The sequence below is a fragment of the Mauremys reevesii genome, linkage group 2, assembly GCF_016161935.1.
Source record: "Mauremys reevesii isolate NIE-2019 linkage group 2, ASM1616193v1, whole genome shotgun sequence".
Lineage (NCBI taxonomy): Eukaryota > Metazoa > Chordata > Testudines > Geoemydidae > Mauremys > Mauremys reevesii.
Window position 1 is genome coordinate 93643712 of NC_052624.1, and position 21720 is coordinate 93665431.

Consider the following 21720-nt stretch of genomic DNA (forward strand, 5'->3'; position numbering starts at 1 on the left):
TCTATGAATAGAAGGCAGCATGGAAGTAAATGCAGAGGCATTTGTGTGAGATGTAGACAATTGGGCATTCAGGGTGGCACCTTTGTGGGCATGGAGGGGCAGAGATAAGGCTGTCAGAGGCAAGAGCAGATAAGTCATTAAAATATATTTATTATAATGTTTGGGATCCTTGACTATATGCATTCAAAGTATTTGGGTTCTGACACTCCGGCTGCAGTAGTTCACCATGTAATATGTCACCAGCTAAATGGGTCAGTTTTAGATGGGAAGGTTCTGGGGAAAATACTCCAGTGCTACTGGAAGACTTTGGGACTAGTGATTCAACAAGTTGCATTTTTCTTTCTCAGTCAGTACAGGAACAATACCCCAGGTGTTAGGGGGCACATGTTTTGATAGAGATACTGTCTTCTGGATCAGTGGTTCTCAACCAGGGGTATGCATACCCCTGGGGGCATGCAGTGGTCTTCCAGGTGGTACATCAGCTCATCTAGATATTTGCCTAGTTTTACAACAGGCTACATAAGAAGCACTAGCAAAGTCAGTACAAGCTAAAATTTAATGCAGACAATGACTTGTCTATACAGTTCTATATACACATTGAAATGTAAGTACAATATTTATATTCCAATTGATTTATAATCATATGGTAAAAATGAGAACGTAAGCAATTTTTCAGAAATAGTGTGCTGTATCACTTTTGTATTTTTGTAAGCAAGTAGTTTTTAAGTGAAGTGAAACTTGGGGGTATGCAAGACAAATCAGATTCCTGAAAGGGGTGCAGTAGTCTGGAAAAGTCAAAAGCCACTGTTCTGGATGACCAGGTTAATGACCACTTGTGTTCATTAAAGGATTCAACACCTATGGCATGTTCCACAAAGATGCTGCTATTATCTCCAATGTATTGGATTAATTCCAAATAGTTGTTCAATTCTGCCTATCTTAATCACTCTTGCTTCAGTTGGATATGTATCCTCATCTTAATCATTGTGCAGTGCTGCTGTGTGCAGTTAAAAAGTTCCTCCTCAGAGCTAGCTGCACTCAGTTAGTGGAGGAAGTGATTACTATACATCAGAGGTTCCCAGACTTGGTTTGCAGCTTCTTCAGGGTTAGTTCCAGCAAACTGCAGCCATTGGGCACTGCGAGCAGCCGTACCTGCGAACACTCAAGTAAACAAAGAGTCTCACGGCCCACCAGGGGCTTACCCTGAACAAGCCGCGAACTAAGTTTGGGAACCCCTGCTATACATATAGTTTGTACGGTCAGTTAGTGAAGTCTGGTAAAGCTCTTAGATTAAAAATACTGTAGAAATGTAAGATTGTCATTCACAAGTGGGCATCCTAGGAAGGACCAGTTTGAGACTGCCTTAATAATTTGAATGATTCTGGATTCTTAGTCTGATTTAGTGCCCAAATTTCTAGCATCTGTCTTTTTATTTTCACCTTTCAAGCTGTAGAGACCAAACTCATGTGAAATTCAAAATGTGCCTGTTTTGCTGCAGGTACCAAGGAGCAGTTGATTAACATAGTACAGAAGTTCAGTACAGTAAGTATTCAGTGTGCTTAAAGTCACTGATTATGTATTGGTTACACAGGGCAATATGTCAAATCACCATCCCCATAATCTCCAAGTGGAACCTAGATATCTTGTGGGACTGGAGGCTTAGTAGATATAGCACCAGTCTTTTACCTTTGTTTGGCTTCTAAATAAAATCAGTTTATAGCCCTCACTTCTTGTCAGATGGTAATTTGTATCTTGAGACCTAAGACAGCTCCTCATAATTTGCACCAATTGGCCATCTCTGGTCAGGAAAGATTCAGGCGTGAACTAACATGGAAACTGAATTATCTCTGGCCGCTGGAGAGATTGTCCCTCCAGGTCAGGGTTGAGATCATTGCTGGCGCTTTTTTGGAAGCTTGCCAGTATTAGAATGTGCCCTGTGCCTGTCATTGAAGGGATCCATCCTCTAAAGTGCAGAGCACCTCTCAGAGATGCTGAGCACCATCAACTCTCATTAAGAGTAGCAGGAGTTGAGTTGCTCTTGGATGTAGTCAGTAATGTGAAGGATTGAGCCCTATCTGAATAATATAGACCAAGGGGCGGCAACCTCTGGCACACGGCTTGCCAGGGTAAGCACCCTGGCGGGCTGGGCCAGTTTGTTTACCTGCCATGTCTGCAGGTTTTGCCTATCATGGCTCCCACGGGCCGCAGTTCGCTGCTTCCGGCCAATGGGGGCTGCAGGAAGTGGGGTGGGTCAAGGGATGTGCTGGCTGTGGCTTCCCACCACCTCCATTGGCCTGGAGTGGCGAACCGTGACCTGCGAGAGCCGCAATCAGCCAAACCTGCAGACGCGGCAGGTAAACAAACTGGCCCGACCCACCAGGGTGCTTACCCTGATACCCAGAGGTTGCTGACCCCTGATATAGACGGTTCCTATTTATTTTTAGCTTTCTGATCCCTAAAAGGTTTCAGATTTAATAATGAAAACTCCCCTAAAAATCACACATAATGGACAATAGTACATGCCAATGGAATTTAAAACTGGCTTGTCTATGGAGTGCTGAATTGTTCAGTCAAGATTTTAATATATTTCTCTAAATCAGCGAAAATGAGAGATTTAAATACTAGTGAGTAAATACATTTTTAATGCAAGGCAATATGTCCACCAGGAATCATAGAATGTCTCCTGTACTTAAGCACAATATCTTCTTCATTTTTATTTTTTTTTAGGAACCCTTATTATTTTTTAAGGCCTAGTGAGAGCTTAACATTTCTCTGAGCGCTCATTGAAATTAGAGATAACCGAACGTTGAGATAAGTGGATAGCATTTTTTTAATTCAGTGAAGGCCTTCATGTGTATATCCCTGTCAGAGTTGATGAATGAGCTCCCTGGAGATGCTGAAAGTTCCATTCAGTGTATTTATGGAATACCTTCCATATACTCCAACCACATTTTTTTATCAGCCTGTCAGGATCACAGGAAAGAACAAGAGGCTATAGATTCCTCTTCATGTTCACTCATACACAGTTGTTTTAGTTTGTATTCAGTGAATATGGCAACTTAAAATTGTTAGGATTTCTGTCTGGCAGCGGCACTGAAAGCTGCAGTGGAGACATCTCATACGTTTTCCATTAACAGTTACTTTTGCTCTTAGACTGAAATCCTCTGCTCTACTCATAGACCAGGCAGCTGCTCCATGTACTGGAGAGTTCTTCTAGGGCTGGGAGGGAAGCAATCCTTCCCTCTCCCCAGGCCCAGGGGTGGCTCTAGCTTTTTTGCCACCCCAAGCACGGCAGGCAGGCTACCTTCGGTGGCTTGCCTGCAGGAGGTCCCCGGTCCCGCGGCTTCGACGTTCCTGCTGCCGAATTGCTGTCTAATCCGCAGGACCGGTGGACCTCCTGCAGGCAAGCCGCCGAAGGCAGCCTGACTGCCGCCCTCACAGGGACTGGCAGGGCGCCCCCGGTGGCTTGCCGCCCCAGGCACGCGCTTGGAGCGCTGGTGCCTGGAGCCGCCGCTGCCCAGGCTGCAGAGCAGCAGCAGTCGCTCTGCAACTTCTTTTCCAGCCTCACATCTGATGGTAGCCTCTGTGCTGCTTGCACCTTCCCTATGTGGGTGACGAATGGTCAGTGTATCCATGAAGCAGCAGACTGACAAGCTGCCACCACACTCCTAAATTCCCACTGTGCAGCAATATGCTGTCCCTGTGCAGCGGGACTGTACTATGCAGCAAGGATGCTCACCTCCTACATAGACTAATTTTTCCAAGCCCCAGCACAACTGAAAAACACCAGTTCTGATACATGAAAGTCACCTGCAGCTGTTCAGGAAGGGCCTTGCTAAAGCTGAACAACTTTTCATCTATTCCCTTCGCTTTTTTTTCTTCCTTGACAAAGCTAGCAAACTGCATGGCTGCTGCTCTTGCTGGAAAGAATAACCTTTAGGAACTTGATCCTGCATCCTTTGCATATCCAAAGTGATCACAGACTTCAGAGAGTGTTACGGATGCCCAAATTTACCATATTTATAAATGTGTCACTAGAATATGCAACCATATTCCTGTAAAAAATTAGATGATTTCTGAATCAAAATGGTTCAATTCAAAATTGAAAGGGGAATTTTAAATTTTAAAATTGTGCATATTTTAAACAAAAATGTCGCCATTTCATTTAATTTCATGGAAAGTTAAATTTGAGGATTGTGAAATCAGTCTGGTTTCACACAATTCTAACAACCCTAGCTATTATGAAAGCCCCTACACTTTTCAGATCATTTTACTTTTCTGATGTGGTGCAATAGCCAGATATGAATGAGTACTGGAGACCCTCTGTGCATACATGCATGTAGTGAATGACAATCCCTGTCTCCAAGAGCTGACAATTTACAGTCTAAAATGTACTATAGTGATTGGGGGATGTCTTATAAGTACGTATATGAATCAATACTTACTTGGATAGCATGCCATTGACTTACATGTCTCAGGGCTAATAGAGATTTGGGGGTCATCTAGTCCATTCCCACACAAGTACAAAAGTTATTCCATTATATTTTCCTCTTCATTTTCTCCTGCATACACCCCCAGTGATGGAGTATTGACAATTTTTACTGAGTAAATTATTCATTGCTTGGCTGACATCATAGTTAAGAAGTGTATAATCCAAATTTTGTATTGACTAGTTTCAGGCAATAACTCTTCTTCTTACCTACTATAACTGCCCTAATCTAAGCCAGTTGTTATGAAACAGGAGGTACCAACTTGAATCTCTGGTTATCTGGAGACCATATTCTGTCTTTGGTTACCATCATGCGACCTCATGGACTCCAAAGGGATTGCACAGATGATACAACAAGTAAGAATATATGGACACAGGGACCCTTCCTGCTTTGTACATCCATCAATTGACTGTGGTTGTCAATGTGATTGCTACTGTTATTCATAATAATACTTAGCACATATAAAGCACCTTATCATTTCAAAACAGTATACAAATGTGTACGAAGTAGTATCTCCATCTTGCAGCTGGAGAAATGATGCACAAAGGCAAAGTGACCTACACTATTAGGACTAATTGGCACCCTTGTTGGCATTCTCAGCAGAGAAGCCAAAGATTGAATGGCAAAGGAGACTAAGATCTAGAACTGTTAGAGATCTATTGTAAGGTTATTTCTGTGCTGGGCTCCAGCCAATCCACAAGCCACAAACTGGTCTGGTGACTCTCAGGGTTGGTATTTAAGCCTCTCAGAAGGAACAGCAGGTCAATCTGCTCAAGATCACTCAAGAGTTTAGAACTCTTCCCTGCCTGATAGTGACAACAGACCCCTCAAGCTGTAGCTTGCTCCAGGCTTCCTCTTGCTCCAACCCTGTTCCTAGTCCTGCTCCTGCCTTTCTCTTATTCTCACCTCATTGCAACCCCACTCTGAATGCCTCATTCTGGCTCTGACCCCCTGGCTCTGACCACTAGGTGTGACTCTCCTCAGCATGGTTTCTGACATCTAGGGTTATAGTGATATGTACTGCCAATAACTGTATTGTATCTTTTCTATGGATAAACAAGGGACTTTAGTCTCCATGGCTGCCAATCTTTTGAAGGAAGGGGGATGCATTATTAGTTCACTGAAGTTAGATGCAGAGAGTAAAAAGGTGAAATATGAGGTTAAAGGAAATAACATGAGAAACAGGTAAATCACTTTGTCACTTGGTTCAAGGGTTCTCACTCCTGTACTTTAGCACCTTGCCTTAATGTGCAGTGCTTAGCTTCCTTACTTCTTATGCTCGTGTGTTGGAGTTCACCAACTTTTTTCATCCATTAAACAACAGCCACTAATGATGCATCAGCCCTTCTGTCTTTGATATTAATACATTTAAATTACATGTGCCCAGTTGCCCATTTCAAACCTGTATATATAAGAATCAGAATAATTCACACATTGTGCAACACTGCACATCCTTATAAGACACACATATGGGCCATCTCTTGTGCAGAAATACACAGTTACATTTCTGAACATGCTTCTTACCAAGACACACATATACACACACGGACACACACAGATTCACAAGAATGGAAACAGCCCTACTTCTTTGGGTACTGGCAATGGGAGTCCTCAGGCTAAAGAGACTCCCTGAAACACAGAAGCGGGAAATAACAGATGCACTAGAGGAAAGATCCCAGGCCTCCTTTACAACAAATAACTCATGTGCAATTACAGCAATAATTGATCAGATTGTCAGCTTGTCTGAGTTGGACACACACACACACACACATTGTATCCCGGTTTAACAAGACTGAAGAGCTCAGTTTCCACATAGTGCATAACACTGAGTTTCATGCTTTTTTTAGTCATTGGTTATGGGGATCAGGATCCAATTAAGTCCATGTAGGTTTGAAAGCTCCCTCTTAGGGAAGTTAATATGTGTGTATTTCTGTCACTGTGTTTCTGTGATTATGACTCGCTTTGAATTAGAGATGGGGCTGAAACAAAACCCTAAATATAAACTTGGGGTGCTGGATAGAATTTGGATCAGAATTTTGTGGCTCAGGCTCATCTCTGCTTTATGTGTTTGTGTGATTGTGTGTTAATGATTGTGTTTATTTGTGCTGGTACATGCAATTGTGTGTGTATTTAGAAATGTGAAGGAGGGAAGTCAGGAGACAACAGGGCCGGCCTTGTCTTTTTTGCCAAATCAGAGTTTCCTTTCAATTTAAAGGCTCTGCAAATGCCACTTGGGTGCATTTTAAAACAAAATTTTCTGCCTGCCAAATTTAGAAGAAGGAAAATCTCTAGCCAGTGGATTAGGAGCTAGAGTCAACCTTGTAATTTATCAGCTGCAACTACAAATCAGGCCGGTGTCTGAGAGCTGAGGAAAAAGAGGTTAAATAGTGAGACAGTTGCCTTCTGACATTTTAACGCTGTGCTTCAAAGCTGTTGTGCTATCAAGATTAACTGAATTTTCTCTTAATGGTAAATGTCCTGGGCCAAATTAATCCATGGGGTAACTCCAGTTAAAGCCGATGGAGCCTAATAAGGGCAGAATTTGGCCAGTTACGCATAAGCCCAGTTTCCTTTCATTTACAGAGTTCGGACTTGCAAAGCTTTCAGTCAAGGATAAAACACTATATTTGTTTCTTTCCATTTGAATGGTTGTGGGGGAAGAAATTAAACTGTTGCAGCTTTTCTTGGTACGTGGCTTCACATATTCAGTTGCTTGATGTAACTTTTTATTCTCAGATGTCTAGATGGTTAAAGTCTTAAAAATGACCTTGGCAAATGATTTCGCTCACTTCCTTTGCTTGTTCTGAATGTGAATAATCCCAATTATTTCAGTGCTGGTGGGTTGTTTTGATTTTGGATTTCCTTGACCCTAAGAGGCTTGCAATAGCAGCTTTTATCTTAAAATGTTTAAACTTGATAGAGTCACAATAAGCTCGTATCTGTCTGGCTGTCTAGATACCTATCTATCTGAGTACTTATATGGCCTTTATTACCATAATCTCTGAATGCTTCCCAATCATTACTGGCTTTTATCCTCACAACATCCCTGTGAGGTAGAAAAGTATTATGCACATTTTACAGTTGGGAAACTGAGGCACGGATTAAGTGACTTGCCCACAGTCTTACTGGAAGGCTGTGGCTGAGCCAGGAATTAAACCTGCATCTCCTGGGTCCTAGTGTAGTGCCCTGATCATCCTACTTTTATGACTCTCATTGCCATGTTATTTGAGCAATTGCAATACCAAGGCAAGCAATGGATGGTGGTGGAGCCTTGGTGCATGGGGTTCTGTGACCCTGCAAAAGTTCCACAGCACTGTCTGCAGTGGTGCATGCTCTGTGACAGAGCTTGGCAGCAGCATTACCAGTTCTTTCAGGCGATTCTGCCAAGCTGGCAAATACACTGCAGTGTGCAGGCCCAGTGTCAGATAATGCCAGTTCTTTGCCTTGTTAGCTTTTGTGAAAACTCTTGAGCATTTTAAAAGAGACATTTTTCTAACTGATACATCTGTGTGTAAGTTACATTAGTACTATTGGATATGCACAGTAAAGTAGTGATTAAGGGAAACCGTCCATTTCTGTCTCTTTTTTCCCCATTACAAAGTTGTTTAAGGTAGTAGGGCTTGACAGCATAGCATAGAGGAAAGGCAGTACATTCCAGGGGATAGGATACTAGGCTGAATTAGGAGACCCAAGCTCTATTTTCCTCCAGCGCCTCCATTATCTTGCTGTGTGACCTTGGGCAAGTCAATTAATCTCTCTGTGTCTTATTTTCACAGCTGTAAAATGGGAATAATGATGCTTACCGATCTTCATGAAGCACTTTGAAGTCTATGGTGCTGAATGAGAGGCAAGATATTGGAGGGGTATTACTGACAACCTGCTCACAACATAGGTCCTAGGCTATTCTTGCTTCCAGCTCTCACGTGTTGCTCTTGCGGAGTGCTGGGCCATCACAGAGTGTTTATGGGATAGGAAGGGTACACACTGCTTCTCACCCTCAGGCAGCCACTAGCCTAACATACAGCCTGACAGGAAATTCTGTCTGCATGAAGGCACCTGACGCAGTAGCTACTGTATATGGGTAGACAGGACAGAAGTAGATTTAAAGGGGAAACCGTTGCCCAAAATGAAATGGGAGGGTATACAATATCCTAATTGCTCTCCTCCTTGAGTTATAATCTTAAAGTCCTGCCTTGGGAAAGGAGAGACTTCCCTTTGGCACAAAACTTGGTCTGTCCAGAAAAAAAGGAATGGAAAAAAGAAGCCTTCTTAGAAGACTGAAGCTTCCTCATTCTGTCATTTGTGAAATCTTGCTCAGTCTACATCATTTCTGTGTGTCTGTGTGTGTGATGGAGAGCAAGCTAATTCCCATGAAGTGAAGACTTTTAATAGGAGCTCTAATTAAGTAGAAATGAAGTTTAATAGAACTGTATGTATTTATTTAGAGTTTGAGCGCCCTCTACTGGGGAAAATTCAAACTGGAGTTTAACACAAGCACAAACTGGGGATTTTTTTTTATCAAATTCTGTGTTTGTTCTATATTTTAGACGAATTAATGCAATTTAAACAGAATTTTTCATAAGAAAATAAATTTTAGATACAATAGACTAATGATAACTTGATGTTGGAAAACAATAAAGGTGTGTGTTACATTGTTTGTTGTCTGAAAGATAAATGTCTTATCTTACACATGAAATGACAGAGTTATCAACCCCTAAAGCATGGCCTATTAAAGATGAGTTCCTGTCCTCCTTGTAGCTGAAAGACTTTGCTTTTGTTTGTTATATCTTTCATTGGTGGGGAGATGGGCCGGATTATGAGCTATTTTTTCCATCACTGGTTTTATTATCATAACTTTCAAAGAGATGGCCTTCTCCTAGGTTTGCCTGTTGGACCTATTGAATCTGTCTCCCCTGTTAATGCAGCGTTATTTTGAGCTGTGATTCTCAGGTTTTCCAAGCCTCTGGTTCTAAGAGTCTGAACCGCTTCAAAAAGGCCCCGAACAATCAATATCAGTCTGTGCCGGTGATTACGTATTGGGAAGTAGGAATCCTTCAGGAGTGGTATTAAACTTTGTTTTTTACTCAGAGGGGAAATAACCTATGGCATATCTCTAAGTTTTGATGCTGTGCCCATCACTATAGTGTCTTTGCACCTTCCAAAGAGGAAGTAACCAGAATAATGCTTTTGCAGACAGGTCTCAGGGATAGGTGTGATCTTTTTAAAAAAAATATTTTAATATCTTACATTTGGTGCAAAGTGTTGCATTCCAAAGGGAAAATAATTGGCTCTTCTAAAATGTCTTTATGAACCATTATAGAAGACATTCTTGTCAGAGATGCTTCAGCAGGATGCAGAGATGGGGATGAGACTCATGAAGATAGGAAAAGCAGGAGTACAGTCATTTGCTCTTGAGACCAGCAGAGACTGGGAGCACCGTGAAGGAAGAAGGGAACAGTTAGGTTTTTACCTGGCTATGACGGAAGCACCTGAGTGGGCAGCAGTTCACCTAAAGTCAACTGTTCTTGGCTAATGGTTGCTGCCATGCTATAGGCCTAATGCAGAGGAGGTTGAAGGATGTTGGGTCCCGTGAGAGACGAATGTTTCTCAGTGTGAAGGCAGATTCAGCCTGTCATGGTGCTGAGTTCAAAAGTCTCAGACCCTGGCTGCTAGACTCTGGAGTCTGGTTCCTGACTGTTTCACCAGCCTAGGAGAGTCTCCCCATGAAAAGAGAGTCAGTAGTTGTGTAAGCCTGAGAGGCCTTGTGTAATGAAAGGGAGCGGGAAGAAGGCAACCCTTCTGGCATACGGGTCACGCAGTGCTTACAGATTGAGGTTGTAGGCCAACCACAACGGTCCTGGGACTACGGTTGTCTTTTGCTTCCCAGAGCTATGTGCTGACTCTGTGCTCGCTTGTCTATTGCAGCTCTTCTCCTACTGCCATTCCTTTGCCCTGTGGTACACTTCTCCATTTCAGTTTTGTGTTGCAACTATCTGCAGGAACTGGAGAAAATAGATCCAATTGTGTTCTCAGCTACTACACTGGTGTATGGTTGTGTCCTGAACTTCTCCTTCTAGAACACTTGCTGCATTCACCTATCTATCTATTGTAGCTGCTTTATAAGTATCTGTAGTATCTAAAGGCTGTTAAGAGAGCCACATGAAACCTTCCTGCAGTGTCCAGGCTATGTTAGGTCTGCTGCAATGCTGCATGCAGTACCTAGGATGTCGTTTAGCTACACAGTGGGTGTTCCCCTCCCACCCAATAAAAGACGGTAAACATAAGTTAAAGTTGATTTTGCCCTTTTCAATGAAATCTCTGAAAACAGAATTAATATTGGCCAAAAAGTAACTAACTTTAACTGGGGTGTCTGAAAAACCTTCATCCTTTTGGAATTGGAATGTACAGCTGGAGGCTAATATGTCCATGGAAAAATGTGTGTGTCAAAGCAGAAATAAATGGAATAACTTAAAAAAATTGGGATGCCTTTTTTGGACTTCCTTGGGAAATGATACAAAGAGCAAAATGTTCTCAGCATCAGCAGGAACTCTAATGCCTGAGGGTCATTGTGTTGCATTCCTGATGGTGTAAAACAGGGTGTAAATGTCTTATCTTACACATGAAATGAGATAAAACCTTTCAGAAGTGCTGTGCCGAGTCTTCATTTATTCACTCTAATGTAAGGTTTCGTGTGCCGGTAATACATTTTAACGTTTTTAGAAGGTCTCTTTCTATGTCTATAATATATAATTAAACTATTGTTGTATGTAAAGTAAATAAGGTTTTTAACATGTTTAAGAAGCTTCATTTAAAATTAAGAGCGCCCCGGACCAATGGCCAGGACCCGGGCAGTGTGAATGCCACCGAAAATCAGTTCACGTGCCACCTTCGGCATGCGTGCCATAGGTTGCCTCCCCCAAGTGTAAAACAAACTAGCTGAGGGTCTGATCTTGCAAGGACCCATGTCCTCAGCTCATGTCATGAGCTTCATTGAAAACTGAGGGTCCTCAGCACCTCCTAAGACCTTGAGCACCTAACAAGATTTGGTGCGCTGTGGAAAATAAACAAGGATGTATATTTTGTTAAAAGCAATGTTGGTGTGAGTGCTCATGAAAGGTGCCGGATTGACATTGTGGACCGTGAAGTGCTCTATTTATTCACAGAACACGTATTGGCAGCACAAGTTCCTCCATGTCATCCCATCAATGTTTCTCAAACATGTTTTGGAGAGAAACAAAGGTGAGAATAGTTCATTGTCCATTAAATCCTGATCTCTCTGCTGAGAGTAGTGATAGTGGTGCCACTTGTGATGGTAAAAGCAACAAAGAGTCCTGTGGTACCTTATAGACTAACAGAAGTATTGGAGCATAAGCTTTTGTGGGTGAATACCCACTTCATCAGATGCGCACTTCGTCAGACGTGTCTGACAAAGTGGGTATTCACCCACGAAAGCTCATGCTCCAATATTTCTGTTAGCCTATAAGGTGCCACAGGACTCTTTGTCACTTTTTACAGATCCAGACTAACATGGCTACCCCTCTGATACTTGTGATGGTGTTGTTTTATGTAGATTTCTGTCCAGTGGCAAGAGGACTGCAATCACTACCCGCATTTCACACAAGCAGATCACGATGTCAAAAAATTCCAGTTGCTGGTGTAATATTTTAACACCAGGTATTGTTTTCTGTTTGACCAGCATGGATATAACCTATAGGTAGCAGCTGCACCTGAGATTGATATTTAATCAAGCAAAGATTTTGGCAGAGAGATCAGATTATACTGGTGATGTTCACATCACAACTAACAAAACTATATTCCTCCTACCATTTTACCTTTTCCACAGACAATACCAGAACTACAATCAACACTGGAAAATAATAAAGAAAGTTAATTCCACTTTTTAGACCTCAAGTCTTAGCTTGAGTTTTGGATGAAGATTTGAAAAAGGATCTTATTTATTTGAACTGTTTCCTCCATTTCTAGTCACCTCTAGTGACTAATAGGGGTTTCTTGATCGTTGCCAGTGGTCATTTTCTACTCCCCAGATGTGCATCTCTGTGTGAGACAAGGTTTGTTCTGGATGACACTCATAAATGGAATATGCATATGTCTGGAGTGACTCTACTGGCATTGATGTAGAGTCTCTCATTCCCTTATCTGTTGTTGTTATTACTTCATATTTTATAACAGTGCATATAGGCCTCAACTGACTTCAAAGCTGTGTTTTGCTTGGCACTGTACACACATATAGCAAGAGACAGTCTCTGTCCTCAGGAGCTTACAGTCTACGTAGACAAGAAAAACGAGGAGAGGGCTGAGAGAAAGGAAGTATTATTAACTGTATTCTACAGATGGAGAACTGAGACCCAGAGAGATTACACAGCCTGCCAAATGTCACACAAGAAGTCTGCGACAGGCACCATGAACCCCAGTCCAATGCCTTAACCACAGATGCTCCACCCTGTTCCTTTAAGAGCCCAGTTTTCATCACTTAGTTCTGCACTGATTGGTATCTGGGATGTCACAGGTATTCCACGCATATCTTTGATACCACAAAGTGTCCATTTCCACAATATACAATCACAAGTCTACCCTGGGCTGCAAATGCTTCCTGACTTCAGGCTGTTTTTTGTCAGTTCACAGATGGATGGTTTGCTATAACAACATGGTTGTGGCTATGGATGCAGGCAATGGTTCCATATGTTTCTCATACTAACATTCTTGGGGGGTTTTGCCTTTCTCACAGATGTATTGGTAAGTCTGCTGTTTGCTTAGGTTTGAATAACTGAGGTTATGTGGATAGTAAAGACCTTGATCATTTGCCCATTAGCATCAGTGCCAGGTAAACCAATTTCTTTCTTAGCTTTACAAAAGTGGGTGTTTATTGGTGTAGTTCTAAGATCCAGCAGGACTAGATGCATATCCTTATTTGCATATTTAGAGAGGTTATTTTTTTTATTTCTGACTGGTTTTCTCAGTCCTCCCATTACTCTGTGAATATATTGGTGAACTGGAGGCTATTGTCAGTAACCCGAACCCCTAGTATTCTATGCCTTGCACACACTGTGATTCAGTATTGATAACCATCAACATTTTACAACTTGCTTATTAGTTTTGGCCTTTGCATGGATTTTAGAGTAGGAATCAAGTAACAACAAATAGATTTCTAGGTCAAATTCTCTCTAGCCTTTCCCATAATCTCTCTGGGATTTCATGAGCCTGATCAGTACTTCCAGTTGAGTTCTTGGGAAGCTATTGTGTCTGTTAGCTAAGTATGTACCGCAGGCCAAAACAAAAATCTTTCTTGCCCCTTGCTAACATTTTTCAGTACATAGATGAGGACTGGGTTTTGCTGAACATTTTTACTCAGTGCTGCTGAAACAAGTCTTTCTCCTTCTAGCAATACATTGTATTTTCACTAATTCCTTTCTCAGATGGCCACCTTTGGGATGTGACTGATCTTTCTTTAATCCATTGTAAACTGCTGATTTCAGTTTATGCAAAATTAGGGGGAGGGCATATCTGTGGGGTTTGGTTTTTTTTCTGATTTTGAGGTAGGAATAGGAAAGTGCTTCACTTTCAGTTGGTGTTGGACTGTTTATTACCTATTAAGAGTATGGCTAGTTCCTTACCCAAATTACATTCCACACTGAGATCACACATTCCGTTCTAAGTGATGCTATAGATATAAGGCTCTTTAAACAAACTTTCAAGTGATATGTGATGTATTTATATACATTAAAAGTGTACATATAAATTAGTGAAACTTCAAACAACCACGTAGAGTTCTCCTTTTAAATATGGGTATCGTATCGCTCTCTTGCTTAGGGATTGGAAAAGTGATTTTGGTCTTGTATGGAGATCTCGGTATAGAAGCAACTGGCTGCCCTTCCTGCATTAAAGCACGCACATAGGCCTTTGAAAGAGATATACAGACGATGCAACTGGGTTAATTAAATCATAATAGTTGAAAATGGTGATTAGCATTTGTAGTGGCTCAAATGTTTGTTTATTTGTGTCTCCCTAATGCTACACAATGTCACTTACACTTTCCAGTAATTTCATTAGGGCACAGGACTTGACTGTACAAAGTACTGAGCACTCTGATCTAATCCAACATTTGGCCTGATCCAACTTTAAGTAGTTGAATAATCCATTAAAGTCAATTGAGTAACTCATGGTTATGCAGCTGGCACATGCTTAAGTGCTTTGCTGGATTCAGCCAGACTGCTCAGGATATTTCAAACCCTTCTTAGCCATAGACCAATTTGGAATGAATTTTGTCACATAATCCCCATATAGCTGTAGATCTAGGCTATGTTCTGGAGTGAACAGTCCAACTGCTGCTTTCAATTTGTTTGAATCAGTGATTAATCTGTCTTTGCCCAATTTCCCATCCAATATAGATAACTTCTGTTAGACCAAATGTTTACTTCTTTAAGTTTAATATTAGGTGTCTTTCTCCCGCTTTCGGTAAAACTTGTGTGTGTCTTTCATTGTGTTCCTTAGGTCCCTCATCTAAATGAAATCATCAGCCATTATAAATTTAGCACTGTTTAATTCCTTAAAGATCTGTGGAATTATTCTTTAAAATGCCTTGGGAGCAGGACTAATATTTGCTGAAGTCATCAGACTTGACTTGCAAAACATGTTTGTTTCTGAGGGCTCAGTGGCCACATCTTCAACAGGTTTTATCTGATGTTTATGTTTTATAGCTATATCTAAATCACGTGGATCAGTACATATCTGTGTTGTGTTTGGCTTTTCAGTGACAACCACAGTATAAACATGTTTGTATGTTGTTCTGCCTCTTCAGTAACTCCTAACTTTTCTGTACAACATGCTGGCCAAATGTTCCTTTAGTGGCTGGACCACATAAAGAGGTTTAGGAATCTGCTACTGTCTTTGGAACTAGCCTCTATCTGCATTCTCAAGTTTAATTTTTACTTTAGCTGTTAGAGCAAATGGAATTTTTCTTGGTGGATGCATCATCAGAGTAACAGATTTCTCTCCCTTGATGTGGCATTCTCTGTTCGGATACATCTGAAAATTATTCTGGCTTGGCTCCTCTGTAAGTGATCCTATGACAATTATAGCAAACATCTTTGTAACTAACTTCATAACTGGGCAAGTTTTTTGTCCTAATACCAGTGGTACAACTGTATATACAACTTAGAAAGTCGTTAAGTGTTACTGGGTTGATTCACCACTGCGCTATGCCACTTTTACCTCAGTGTGGAGTTATATCAATGGACAGCTTGTGTAATGTGGTGAATTAAACCCACTGGGCCAAATCATGGCCCATAAATGTCAAAGGTAAAACATCTGTTGACTTCAGAGATCAGAGTTTGGCCCATTGTTTTTAAAGCAGTTGTGATACAGTAGCTACTTGCCTTTGTAATAGTATTTTATGTATGAATATGAAAAATCCCAGTTTGCTTTAGCTTTCTGAACACTTCCCATAGATGCGGTATTATAGCTTATCCTTTGGCATAGCAGTGTATTTGCTATTATTAAATTGTATCCAATTCAAAGGATACAGCTCAGCTATTACTGTTCATTTGTATCTGTTTCCCAGTCCAAAACATTGTGCCCTTCATTCACTGTACCTCCAAAGAGATCTGGCTTTCTGCTGTGCTGTTATCCAAGCATGTAGAGACTTGTGGTTTTAATTGTGTGCTATACCTTTGAGAAGATGTTTTTTTCTTTTGACTTTATGGCATATTTGACTAAATGCTGGGCAATTACTAGCTTTCATAGTCTCAACTCCATCTTTTGCATAGAAACTTTGGCCTGTCAGCACTCCTACTTTGATTGCTTTTTTGGTTTCCTTGATTTCTAGTTTTTGGAATGATGTCACGTGGACTAGCCCATTCTATACTGGGTCACTTGGTGCCCTGGGGCCAGATCCTCAGCTGGTGTAAATCATTGTAGCCCCATTGCTTTCAGTGGAGCTGTCCCAGATCTGTATTTCACACACTCTCCAAATGGCTATGCTCAGGGCTGAATCAGCCTCCCATAACACTCTGAATATCACTGGCTCATTCTGTATGCCACATATGAGCCTTTATTTTACTAATCTGTGTGTTTTAGGAATTTATAAAATGTCAAGACTTTCATGTAGCAGAGTCACATGGCTCCCTCAAATTCATGGTTGAACTCCAAGTTTTAAGTGAGTAACAAATGAATGAACTGTTTCCCATTGACCTTGATTGTGAATGAAAAATAAATGTCTCTCATAAGTAACATATTTTCTAGGGTTACAGTACCTCTCAGATTTATTCAAAGTCTCTGCCAAATGCCCTTTTTTCTTCCTTCTGCCATGCAAAAGTATTATATACCTGCAATGGTGTTGAGCCGCCATGTGGAGAAATGTCATCACCTTCACTGTAGGAGCGATCTCTGCAATGGAAAATATTTGAACTGTTGCTGTAAGGACTCGCCATTTTTCTTCTTCAAGGTTTCTTTGCCAATACATTGGACTTGAACTGAAATTAAGAGCTCCATCTTTGGTGTTATAATGTTCTGGCATTACAATAAACATTCTGGCACTTGTATTTAATGCATACTCACCTCAGACAGAGTCTGCTTGGCCTTCTGGAAACATCTAGTGCACAGTAGGCACAGACATAGGTTTAACACTGGAATAGTCATTCCCATAATGTTTCTTAATGACATAATCATTTCCATTCTGGTAGCAGGGTTCACATAATTACAGGAGGGACACTTTACCACATTTATAACATAAAGCAAACTTTAAGATTCTATGGATGTTAGAGATTTGTATGCATTTTGGGTATTAGTGTAATACAAATTAAAAATAAAATATTCATTGGATTCCATCCTCAGGTCTGTCTAAGTTCTGCTTGGTGCAAGGCTCTGGAGGGAGCAAAGCTGGCTGCACACCCATACTGCACCCAGTTCAGCCCCTGGGGCAAGTTAAACTAGCGTCACAGCTGCTCTAACCTGCACTGGCCGCAGTAGCCTCCAAGGAGTCTTTCTGGCATGGGAGGATCTCCAGTTCTTTGGCTGTCAGTGATGCTCTCACCCCACGAGAATCCTTGGGTATCTAGATAAGCCATCTTTGTAGCTGCCTTGTGCTAGCAGATTGATTTAAAAACCAACCACAGTGAGGGCCAGGCTCTGACCCATGTGGCAAGGCACCTCCTTCGTCTCACCAGATTTAGTGCTTCCCACTCTGGCGCTGGCGGCGAGACTGGGGTAATCAGCCCCACTCATGGCAGGGTTTGCCTTCCTGCTTCTGCGCTCTCTTGGTCAGACTATCAGGGTAGGCCTGAAGGTTGGCCTAAGGGTTGATCCTCCTCCAAATAAAAAGAAACAAAAAAATCCAGGGGGGTACTTTTCGCTGCCTCCTCCCTGGTGCAGGGTGTTGCCCAGTTGATTGCCCTGGGGTGTCAGTCCTTCCCCCCGCAGGCCTCAGGTTTGGCAGTTTCCCCTATGGGAAGAAGCCCAGCTTCCCACCCTGCAGAAGCTTATTTCCCTATTGCCACTAGTCTGGCAGCAGCTTGTCTCTCTCTCTCTCTCCTTTTCTCTCACCAGAGGAAGGTTTTTAAAGGCCTCAGGCAGGCCATAATTGGAATCAGGTGTCCCTCATTGACCTGAGAAAACCCCGTCTCAGCTAGTAGGGAAGAGGGCTTTTAACATTCTGTGGCTAATGTATCTGCCTTTGCTCACAGTACACAGCTCGGTTATGATAGAGTGGAGCAGATCCAGTTCAGCATGTGACCGGCTTGGGAGGTCTCAACGCTGAGACAGCGGGCGGGGGAATGGCTCTGCTGTGGGGTCCTAAGGCAGGGATGCTGGAGCCGGAGCCAGGTGCGAGTTCCTCCCAGTGGCACTTCACCCTGGAGGAGATCACGCTCTGCGTGGGCCAGGGGCACCCACAGCAGGGCGGTGGCTGGTGATCGACAGAAGGGTATATGACGTCAGCCGTTCTACCGGGGCAGGACACCACGGAGTTTTTATGAGGGTTGGTCTGTGTCTGAAAATGCAGCTTCATCTTACAACCTCCAGTCCCACTTAAATCATTGTGCTACATTATGGCTGGGTCACATTTAAATTCTTCTTTGCATTACAGCTATTTTCTTCATATAAAAGTTAATTTCTTGTTAAAAAAAAAAGCACCCTCTTGCAGCCATCCAGCGTGAGCAGTCACACTCTATATGTCTAAGTAGGTTCCCATATAGCCCCATCTCTGTAGTATCCAAGAGACCGAATGTACATCTACTTATCACAATGTACATAATACTTCTGTGCTTATGTTAGAAACAGAAGTTTCAAAAGAGCACTCAGGACTAGTCAGAAGTGTTAATTTTTCATAGAAAAGTTATAAGTAGCAGTTTCTGAAATCTGTAAATGGCAAATATAAAACAGCCTCTTTAAAAAAACAACAACAATAAACAAAGTTGTCCCATGAGAAGGAGGTGCCGAACAGTAATGAAGTTCTTAGCATACTTAAGATTCCCTGAATATGCAGCGTGAGAGAGACTGTGAGATGCAAAGCTTTTCTTCTACCAATGTAATGTGCAGTTGTGTTCTGTATATGTGCCTAATGAACTTCTTCAGGATTCTCTTGACCCATCTTCCTATGCTATAATAGTGGGCATCTATGCCCCACTTTCAGTACTGGCACTGGTGGGTTCTATTTGAACCCATAATATAGCCATTTTATTCCTGGGCTATACATTCCACCTATAGCAGAAAGTGTAAATTAGAGCTGCCTGGATCTGTTTTTTTTTATGAACCCTACACTAATGCTGCTCCTCTGTATGTACAAATGGGGGGATACTGCTGTGCTGCATCTGTCATCCTGCCCCGTTTCACCTGCCCTAACCTGTTCCTGAGTGCACAATATCTGAAGTGCCATATAGTGTGGTAGGGGGACAATCCAGCCACAGCCTTTTCAATTCCCTTTGTTCCATTTTGCATCTGACTGAATTAATATATGCACGTCCTCTCTGCTGCACACCAACACCTCAGGGAATGGCTAGCCCCCAGGAGTCCTGACTCCCAGCTTCCTGCTGTAACCACCAAATCACACATTGCAATGTTCATGTTCATATGTGGTGTATTAATTAGACTTTGAGAAACAACTTTACACCCAAGAAATGGTGGGCAAACAAGAGAGGTCAAATAGAGCCTAGAAAAGTGGACAATGTTCTTGTCTTTAAAATTTCATAGAACAAGTTGGATGCACCTGTACACAGTTGGGAAACACTGAATATTTTCACACTCTGTTGTAAATGGAAAATTCACTTGTCTATAGTAGTAGACATAACAGTTCAAATAAAAGAAGATTCCCTCCAAGTTCCATGCAAACATGAATCTGACTTCCACCGAACTTCTTTTGAAATTCAAAATAGTCTATTTAATTTTTATACCCATTAGTTTTCCATACGTCGCTGCATTATCAGGTTCTGACAGCAGAAGTGCCAGCATACTGAGAAATGTTACTCTCATACTTGAGCATAGGACCGCAGGCTTCATCAGTGGTGTACCTCTGCCAGATCAATGGTGGAGGTTATAGTGTGGACAGGGCTAGGCACTCACAGGTGGAGAATCATGGGTCTTAGTCTTCCAAAAGTAGACACAGCTTTGGGTTGTGGCAGTGTGCAGGCCTTCTAAATGGTCCGTAATGTGAACAAGAGATTGACTTCATCAGTCCCTGACCGCACAGTGATAAGAATGCCTGAGTCTTGTGGGGTAGACTGTAGCATAGACAGAACTGTTCACTGTGCAGGATATGGGACGGAACCGCCATGTAAAGTTCACTGCATTGAAAGCAGCTTTTTCCTTTTTTTATTTGAATTATATTTTTAAGCTTAAAAATTGTTACATTGTCAAATAAATATATAAAACCCATGTAACCCACAATAGACAATGGATCTCTGAACAGGAAGGTGGTACATTGCTACAAGCACTCATGCTATTATGGATTTGATGCATTTCTTCCTAAGGTAAATATATGCTGCTTAATTTATAAAGACATGAAAATAACCCAGACAAAGAAAGAAAGAGAAAAATGTAACACACAAAATCACTCTCCCCCCAGAAATAGCATTTTGGAGTCTGAGAAAAAAATTCTATGATGATTTCACAAGTATTCAAAAGAACTGTGATTTTTCTTATTGACTCTCTTCCCCCCCCCCCCCCCGTGTTTAATATTGTTACTGGGCATGGGGTCATTCTTCTATGGATCCAGATACCTTGGATCCAAAGACTTCTGAACGTTGGGGGAATTTGAAATCTGATCCAAGTTTGAGGCTGACCCCTATCTTTACAGTGGCCTGAACCACAAAACCCAGATACACACACTATGGAAGTTTGGCTGGTCCAAAATCCAGATCCAGATCCAAATTTTACAAGCTTGAGCCCATCTCTAACTGTTACACTTACACTCTATTATCAATACAGTCCTACCTATGGGAACCAACTACTTGGAGCATCATTAAATGGAAAGAAGTGCTGTTATAACAAAGGTAATTACTTATAACAGGGTGTTAATATTGCCAGAGGTAAATAATTATTATTCACCAGATGGAATATTCTAAAAGAGGTTGAAATGTGTGTGTGAGTATGAATATTCATCTTTTAGTTGATGACTTATATCAAGCTGCTGTTCTTAGTGAATACTTTATATGGTGCATTAGCTTGATGCCAGGCAAAGAAAGTGGTTAACTTTTCATATCTCTGCCCTTCCGTGTGTCTGTGCAATGTGCTCATTGGTGAACTGGCCTCCTCTCATGGAAAGACCACTGATTTTCTTCCCATGTTCTTTAACTGTAATCACATGTGGCCAAATCAAGCCGCTGCAGTGCAACTGTTTTTTCCTATTTACACATGTTACTAAGAAACATCAGCCAAGGATATGTTATTACAAATTTGGGACTGATCCCATTCTTGGCACAGGACCAAGCCAAACATTATATTTCATTTGAAAAAGCAAAATGTGATAGAGTCAGTAGTTATAATTATGATTGGCAAGCAGAGGTGGCCTGCTACCACGAAATGTAAAGAAGGGAAATTCAAATAAGACTACTAATAATAATTAATAGGCATAGTCATTAAGTCCATCAGAGGAACTATGGGATAGAAATATTGTTCTGTCTCATGAGCAGTTTGGCCATGAAGGGGGCAAGAAAACAAACTGAAGGGAGGTTGATTAACTGATCAAGGCAATTTTGTATGATACCAAATTTAACTCTGAGAG